This window comes from Pinus tabuliformis, chromosome 2_2 (assembly GCF_031772625.1).
Source record: "Pinus tabuliformis cultivar Carrire ecotype Pingquan chromosome 2_2, CPIR1, whole genome shotgun sequence".
Lineage (NCBI taxonomy): Eukaryota > Viridiplantae > Streptophyta > Pinopsida > Pinales > Pinaceae > Pinus > Pinus tabuliformis.
Window position 1 is genome coordinate 99638478 of NC_142300.1, and position 8616 is coordinate 99647093.

Below are 8616 nucleotides of genomic sequence, written 5' to 3' on the forward strand. Positions count from 1 at the left end.
TCGACATAGAATGCTTGAGTAGTGAGCCAAGTCTGCATGTGTTTTTCATCACACGGGTGTTTCTGAGCGGAGATCCCAACCCTTGCTTTGGTGGAATTCGAGTGCCATCCTATGGAGGGAGTTCTACTTAGTTCTAAATCATACCAAAAGCAGTGAGGTCGTACTACAATGGACGGGAAGCTACAACAGCGCAAGGATTGTACAGTGTTGGGTAGAGCCACTCCGGGAGGTTGAGGAGTGAGTGAAGTTTGGGGTGGAGATTTGGAGGGAAGCTTTGGGGAGCCTTCTAACAGGGATTGGAGGCATTTTGAGGCATTTAGCAGCATATTCTATAGGTGGGTCAATTTTCCTAGTAGCAGAGCCACCCAAGCCAAAGAGGGTCAAATTTTCGGCATCGAGCTTTGGCCAAACTCTTCGTGGGTTATTCAGGGTTTATTGAGGAGAGGTTGAGATTAATTTCCCAGAATTTTTTGAGTAGTGAGGAGGGCCCTAGCAGCAAATCCTTTCAGGCAACAACACATTTATGGGCAGCTACAACGCAGTACTTGGGAAGCATAACAACAGTTTAGAGGAGGGTGTCACACTTGTCATTTTGGGCTTTGCTAGCTTGCTTAGAGAAAGCTCGGGTGCACTCATTCCAACACCTTATTGTACACCCCATTTCCATTAATAAAATGAGTATGCAACGCAGTTTTTTGTGCCAATTTGTGGTTTGATTGCTTGTTATTGTTTCATGTTTTTTTTGTCTATGTTTGCCTTGCATATTTACTATTAATTTTCCTTAGGGATATTACAGTGGTATTATAGCTCATAGACTTGGCACAGCCTGTGGGAACAACGTAGTCTATGATACCGGAGGATAGGTAGCACATGACATACCGAAGAAAAGGTACAATAGAAAATAAAGATAGTTGGAAATTACCCCTGATCGTATGACTACAAAGCTGGAGGTAGAAGAAGCCAACATGGGGGACAATGAAGGAGACAAAAGGAATGAGGAAAAGGAGTTTGCCCAACTCCTATTGAAGGTAGTTTAGGACTTGTCTCGGAATATTGAAGTAATGGGCCAGCGAAATGGCAATGGAAACAAGGGTAAGGGAGTCTAAGGGGATTTCCAATTTGGAGAAGGGTCTGGCACTTCACAGCACCACACATCTCTCAATGCCAAAATGCCACTAATCCCAAACACACCCCCTGACTCCACCATTCCTATGTTCCTACATTTTGGAGCTGGTGGGAAACCAGAGCAAGAGGAGGCACCTTATGGGGACTATTTCCTGGAGTATCAGTCCTATGGACCCTATTTTGGGAGGGCCGTCACCTTCAAGGATTTATGTTAATTGAAGGAAAACAATAGGCCCAAGGGACAGAGTGGAGGAGGCTACATGCAGGGGACAAACTTGCAATGCACTGTGGGGAGGCTATTTCTCCCAACTTTTGATGGGTCCTCCAAGAGCTCGACCAAGGCATGGGTTGAAAAGATGGATTTCTATTTCTAGCTGAATCAAATGATGGAAGGAGAGGCAATCAAGATTTCCACATTGCATTTGGAGGGGGAAGCCCATGACTGGTGGTTCCATGGGTTGACCACGTTGGGACATGCAAGAGTAACTGCTTATGATGATTTCACTAGGAGGGTGTCAGAGCGGTTTGAGAGGAAATATCCAAAGGAGTATTTTGGGAGATGGCAAGGCTTAAGAAGGCCGGGAGTGCAGAAGCCTACATTTCAGACTTTCTGCGATTATCTGTGATGGTGTCGGATTTGTCAGAGTCTAGGAGGATCTATATGTTTATGGATGGGCTAGCAGAGCCATTACATGAGTTAGTGAGGTCCAACAAGCCCACTACATTACAGGATGTGGTAGGGAGAGCCTGAGATTTACAGGATACCTTACCTAGGGCTCGAACACCACTATCCCTTAGACAGGGTTTCCAGCAGAGGGGTTAAGGAACCAGGGGCCAATCAAGGGCGTGATTAGTTGGATGAGGAGACCCGAAGATACTTCAGGAGGAGGAAATGACACTTCACTTGTCAGGAGCCGTGGGCACTAGGCCACAGACGTGCAGTGGGCTAGGCCCACTACATCGAGGTATTATATGACAACGATGCAAAGGATGAGACCTATTTTGAGATGGGTGAAGATGACATCGTAACACCTCAAGAGGGAGGACCACCACCACTAGGAGTTTCCTTTGCACCTTCTGGAGGGGTCCTTGCATCGCTGTGTGGGGTACCCAAATTTTTGACTTTGGGGATCAGAGGCACTGTCCAAGGGCAACGTGTATCAGTTCTGGTAGACAGTGGAGCTACCCTCAATTTCATTGATGCTCAATTGGTTCAAAGGAGAGGCATCACAACTGAGGAGTTGAAGGGATTCTCAGTTCTTGTGCCTACGGACACAACCATGCATTTCACTTGCTATGTGCCAGCTTTGACAGTGACCATGTGGAAATACTCCAAAATAGATCATTTCTTTGTAGTGGACATACCAGACACCAATGTGGTGTTGGGAGCCAGTGGCTCTATTCGCTTGGTAGGGTCACAACCGATTGGAGGAAGTTGGAGATGGAGTTTGTAGGGCCAGATGGCAAGATAGTTTTTCTTTGGGGAATGCACTTATACTCACCATAGACTGTTTCATCCCATAGGATGGAGGTTAAATTGAGACATGGAGACATTGAGTGAGTTGTGGAGTTGAGGATATCAGAGGATAGGGGCAAGCCCAAGCCATCACATCCGGAGATACAGGCTATTCTTGACAAGTATCCAGTTGTGTTTGGGGACATACCACCGGGTCAACTACTTGATCGGGGGTTTGAGCACACTATGAAGCTAGAGTCAAGAGTGTAGGTTGTCATCACCACTCCTTATCGACATCCCAAGGAATATCGAGATGAGATAGATAGGTCCATCCACGAGCTATTGGCACTTGGGCATATCAAGCCCAGCTCTAGCCCTTTTGCTTCATTAGTTGTGCTAGTGAAGAAGAAGGATGGGTCCTTACGTATGTGCATCGATTACTGGTCCCTCAACAAGAATACATTGAAGAAACACTACCCCTCCCACATATAGATGAACTAATGGATGAGTTGATGGGAGCTAAGTTCGTTTTCGAAGATTGATATGTGGTCGGGATACCATCAGATCTAGGTGAGGGAGTAGGATGTCCCAAAGACAACATTTCGGTGCCATTATGGGCACTTTGAGTTCTTGGTTAGGCCCTTTGGGCTAACCAGCACATCAAGTACCTTCCAATCATGCATGAACCGCGTGTTTTGTGGGAAGTTGAGGAAGTTCGTGCTAGTCTTTTTTGATGACATACTAATTTATAACTGGACTTGGGAGGATAATTTGCAACACCTTGAGATAGTACTTCACATTCTGGAGGAGCAATAGTTCTATGCTAAAATGTCCAAGTGTGAGTTTGGGTTGACTGAGATGCTCTACCTATGGCACATCATTTGGGTGGATGGTATGAGAGCACATGAGAAGATCAGGGCTATCCGGAACTGGCTAGAGCCCTGGAATGTGGCCAAGCAGAGGGGTTTCGTAGGCATTTTAACTTATTATAGGAAGTTCGTGAAGGTCTTCTCCCAATTAGCAACACCCCTCACAGACTTGATGAAGAAAGGGGATTTCGAGTTGACCACTACAGTGCTGGAGGCATTTGACCACCTCAAGGAGGTCATGAGTAGTTGTCCAATGTTGGTACTTCCTGACTTCACTCAGCTTTTCGTGTTGGAGTGTGATGCATCAAGAGTGGGTGTGGGGGCCATGTTGATGCAAGGAGGGCACCCCGTAGCTTTTAATAGTAGGAAGTTACTGCCCCATGGGCTACTATACCCCGTCTATGATAAGTAGATGTTAGCCATCATGCATGCATTGGCCAAGTTCAGGTAGTATTTGGTGGGGAATAAGTTTAAAGTCAAGACAAATCACAATAACCTCAAGTTATTTTTGGAGTAGAAACAATTGCAGGAGAGGCAATAGAAGTGGGTGATAAAGCTCCAAGCATATGAATTTGACATAGAGTATGTCAATGGGAATCAAAATGTAATGGCTAATGCGTTGTTCAATAGGCCAGCCACCTTTTCTTTGATGAGTATTTCCCTAGATTAGAGGGTGCAATTACTAGTGGAGTACTCCAAGGATGGTTCACGTGTGAGGTCCTTGATGGGTTGGTGACAAATGATCGGTATCGCTTGATGAACGAGGTCATGTACTATCAAGACCAAATCTACTTGTTACCAAACTCCCCACTGAGGGAGAAGATTCTACAGGCTTCCCACGACTCACCATTAGAGAGGCACTGTTATCACCCCAAGAAACTCTCCTAGGTTGTATATCAAAGATGCTCGGGAACATTACAAACTCAACAAAAATGTTGGAAAATGGTGGATGAATGAAGGAAATGTTGCATATTCAAGCCAAATAACCACTTCTACTGTGCTTGACCTTAGACATGGGTGAGCACCCCCAGACTACAAGGCTTTAGACCACCAATTACTCACAGTTTGAGGATAAGGTGATAATGGAGAAGACTGACCACACCAACAAATGCACAGGATCCTGTGATGGCCGGCTGCAACCAGTTAAAAGGTCTGTAAATCTGTTTTCTAATACACAGACAGGATGACAGCTCTCTGGCACTAAAAGAATAGAAACCTACATACAAATTCAATGATACATGCTAAATCCTAACACAGAGGTGGGATGACAGCCCCTCTAATGCTAACATTAACAGCACATGAATAAATGCAAGACAAGCACAGCCTGAAACAAGAAGAAGAAGTGGACAGTGAGCAATTAACAGCAAAAGAAGCTTGCATTAGCTGAAAATGAAGACCAGACGCTGCAGGTATCACAACAGTTACAATCTCCAGAAGTTGAACCTTACAGCAAAATAACACTCATCCAACACTCGTCAACCTAATTACATTGTGTCTCTGGATATATATAGAATCGGTTTACAAAGTTTCTCTGCTAGGCTATGCGTGGAGGTGTCAATAAATGACCACCAACCACATTTACAATATGAAATGGGCCTCTGCTGCAATTCTTAGAGCTTTAATGTACAAATCGGCCTGTTTATATTGTCTAATGTCCTTCTCTGGCAGCTTGAATGAATTATGGATTAAACTCCATGCCTGATAAATGTTCTTCACTACTTGAAGTCATCTTGTTTGTCCTTCGGCCATTTTGTTGTTTAATGTGGTTTTTGGAACCATTAACTATGAAGGCACCGGATGATGGCTTCTTCCCTCCTTCGCGAGCTCGAGACAGTCAAAAGGAAATGAGATTTCATGGTAGGAGTAAGAGTAGGCCGAGGATAAATCTCACCTGTTGGATCACAGAGATCAACGACAGAGATCGTTGGCGGGAGAAATCTGGAAGAACAGACGGAGTAAATAACAACCGTCGGATCGCAAAGATCAACGACTGCGATCAATTGACAGAGGCTATCGGAAGTTTAGCTGATGGGAAAATGTGGGCCGTCGGATTGTGAAAATGAATGGTGGAGATTGCGTCGGGAAGAGATATCAGGAGGCGGACGATCGGAGTTAACAAGGGCCATCGGATCTGGGCGTGGCAGATTTGACGGTCATCGCAGACGGAAGATGCACAAAGTTTAAACAACGGGAGAACGGTTTTTTGGGGGCAGGCCGTATTCCCCGCACCGCCTATCGGCCATCGACAGTTTCCATATACAAAGGCGCAATCCAATGGAACAACGCCGCGTGGAAATCAGAAACCACCCTATAATTTGTTGGATCGCGCCTTCATGTACGTAAACCGCCTTCATCATAGATCAGCAAGACAGTATTTATTTGATCATCTACCTCAAACAGTTTAGGAAATTTGCACTTGACAGGCAGATATGGATCAAATTTCATTTCTCCTCTGTGTATTTTCCTCCATGGATGCTCTTTAGAGGAGCCTTTGTACACCTGCTGAATAGCCACTGTTTCTGTGTACATGTCCGTGTCTTTTGTAGCCTGTGCAACTAATATGAAAGAGGCACCATTGAATTTTTGTGCAGGGGACACAGAAACAACATCTGCTCCTGAATCTTTCTTTGAACAATCCTCATCCAAGGAGGAGTCCCATGACTGTACATCCTCTTTTCAGATGACAGAGGAAGAGGATGTACAATCATGGGACTCCTCCTTGGATGAGGATTGTTCAAAGAAAGATTTAGGAGCAGATGTTGTTTCTGTGTCCCCTGCACAAAAATTCAATGGTGCAGGGGACACAGAAACAACATCTACTCCTGAATCTTTCTTTGAACAATCCTCATCCAAGGATCGGATGTTGTTTCTGTGTCCCCTGCACAAAAATTCAATGGTACCTCTTTCATACTAGTTGTGCAAGCTACAAAAGACACAGACATGTACACAACAATAGTGGCTATTCAGCAAGTGTACAAAGGCTCCTCTGATGCAGGAGCATCATCTCCGAAAAACACCTTGTATTTTACCTAAGCGAGGGGGTTTCATGTTTTGAAGAAATATTAAAATTTCATGTAAATATATATATATATATATATATATATTTTATCTACTAGACTAACCTAAGTACCCACGGGGATTTGAACTGGTGACTTATCGCAAGGAGTGCCTTAAAAACACACCCATTCACCATCAATCCAAAGCCCCGTGAGCTCATGTAAATAATAATATTATTTTGAGTGATTAATTAATTATTTGTGAGAAATTGTAAATGTGAGAGAAATTAGTTTCTAGATTATTTAGAATTAATGAGGGAGCCTAAGTTGGAATTAGTTTCTAAGTTTTAAGGATGAGAATCTATCTTTTAGGGATGTTGAGAGATTTAGGGATTTGTTGAGATATTAAGTGGATTGAGCATTTAATTAGATCATTTTTTAAAATTGTATAAATAGGAAGGGGTTTGAGAGGAAAATACATTGAGATTGCGAGAGAGTGTGAGATTGAGAGTAGGCTTGGACAGCGAGGCTGTAAGCCTTCAGCAAATTGTAAGGCCACGACTGTTGAATATTTGGCCACAAAGAAAGTTTGTAAGTATTTATTTGCATTTGTTAATGTAAAAACAATGTGTTTTCAGAATTGTGGGGTTCGATTCATTAAGTGGTGGAATATTTTTGTAACTAGATTTTAAGTTGAATACACGTTTCATATAATTTGGTTGTGAAGACATCGAATCGAACGCGGTGTGAATGACTGTTTGTTTTATATGAAATTGTGTGAAATCGTGGAGTTAACAAATCGATCTCAATGGATCGATTCCAAGGAGACATAATTCTGTATAAGTAAATTGCCAGTGAATGTTTGAAAGAGGGCGCTATTGCATATTTTTGTCAAAAGTTCTGTCTGGAATGTTTTTGTTTACCCATCTCTGAAAATGCAGTACGCTGTCATTGAAAGGAATGATCTTCACAATTTCAGAATGAACACATGGTTTGGAGCGTTAATGAAACGTTGTTCACTTTAAATGGAAATGAAACATAACTTAGTTGCAGGCTGGAGTGGTTTTGTGTATGCAGGGAAGTGTGTTAACACCATAGCAGATTGCGTATTGAGAAATCGATGGATGGCATAAGTAACATAGCGCAGTATTAAAATCGATCTGTGGATGCAAGGAACCAGATTTTAAACTGTTTGATAAAGTCAACCGAATCAATTAAGCTCGATCTTCAATTGATAGCTACGCTGGCAGGGAGAGAGTATTCTCACCTTTCTGGGTTCGATTGGTCTATATATTCTGGGTAAGAGAAACGAAATTGATTCATGAATTTGTAATGAATTGCATGGAAGGGAGATTCGATTTGATATAGCACTGTCAAGTTTTATAAATTCAGATTCAATTCAGAAAAAGGAATGTTGAATGAGAATTATGGATCGAGTCTTATTTCTGTTGTGAATTGAGCGCTAGTGTAAAAAGGGAATAAATGTGTTTTGACTCTGCTGTATGGAGGATCGGTTACATTTATTAATGATGTGTGTCATTACTGATATAGACAGCGTTGAACTGATTTGTTATCGCGGTGGAAAAAGTTGAGAATCATGAATATTGAGTGCGGTTATGTTCAACTGCTGTAGTTCACAATGAGCCTGTAGCGATGTTATTGTTTGAAGTCATTTTGTTATATTGTTGGAGACCGGTAGCCATGACGTATTGACAGAGTGTAACCTACTGTTGTAGAAGGTAAAGGGATACCATAACCGATCCACATAAATGTATGCCCGCTAACACATCTTTGTTATATTTGAGTTCTGGAGCTGTCATTCAAAGGGATTCATCCTTTGAAGAATTTCGTTACACAGATTGTGTGCCAAATTGAAACTGTTGAAACAAGGTTGCATTGTTTCATCAACCTCTGATCATAAGAAATCTGCAACTCGAGAAGAGTTCCACACAATTTAGACAGAGACATAAAATTGATATTTGTGCAGGAATGATATACCAGAAGGAGCTGTCCACAATCTGAAGGCGTGATCCAGAGATTATTACATGAAATCGAACAGGTAAGTTATATTGGTGATGGGCGCATTGTTTATGGAGATTTGTTGAAAACGGTGAAATGTTTAAGATTTAAATCCAAAAGTAATGTGTTTAAAATTAGTTGGCAAACGTAT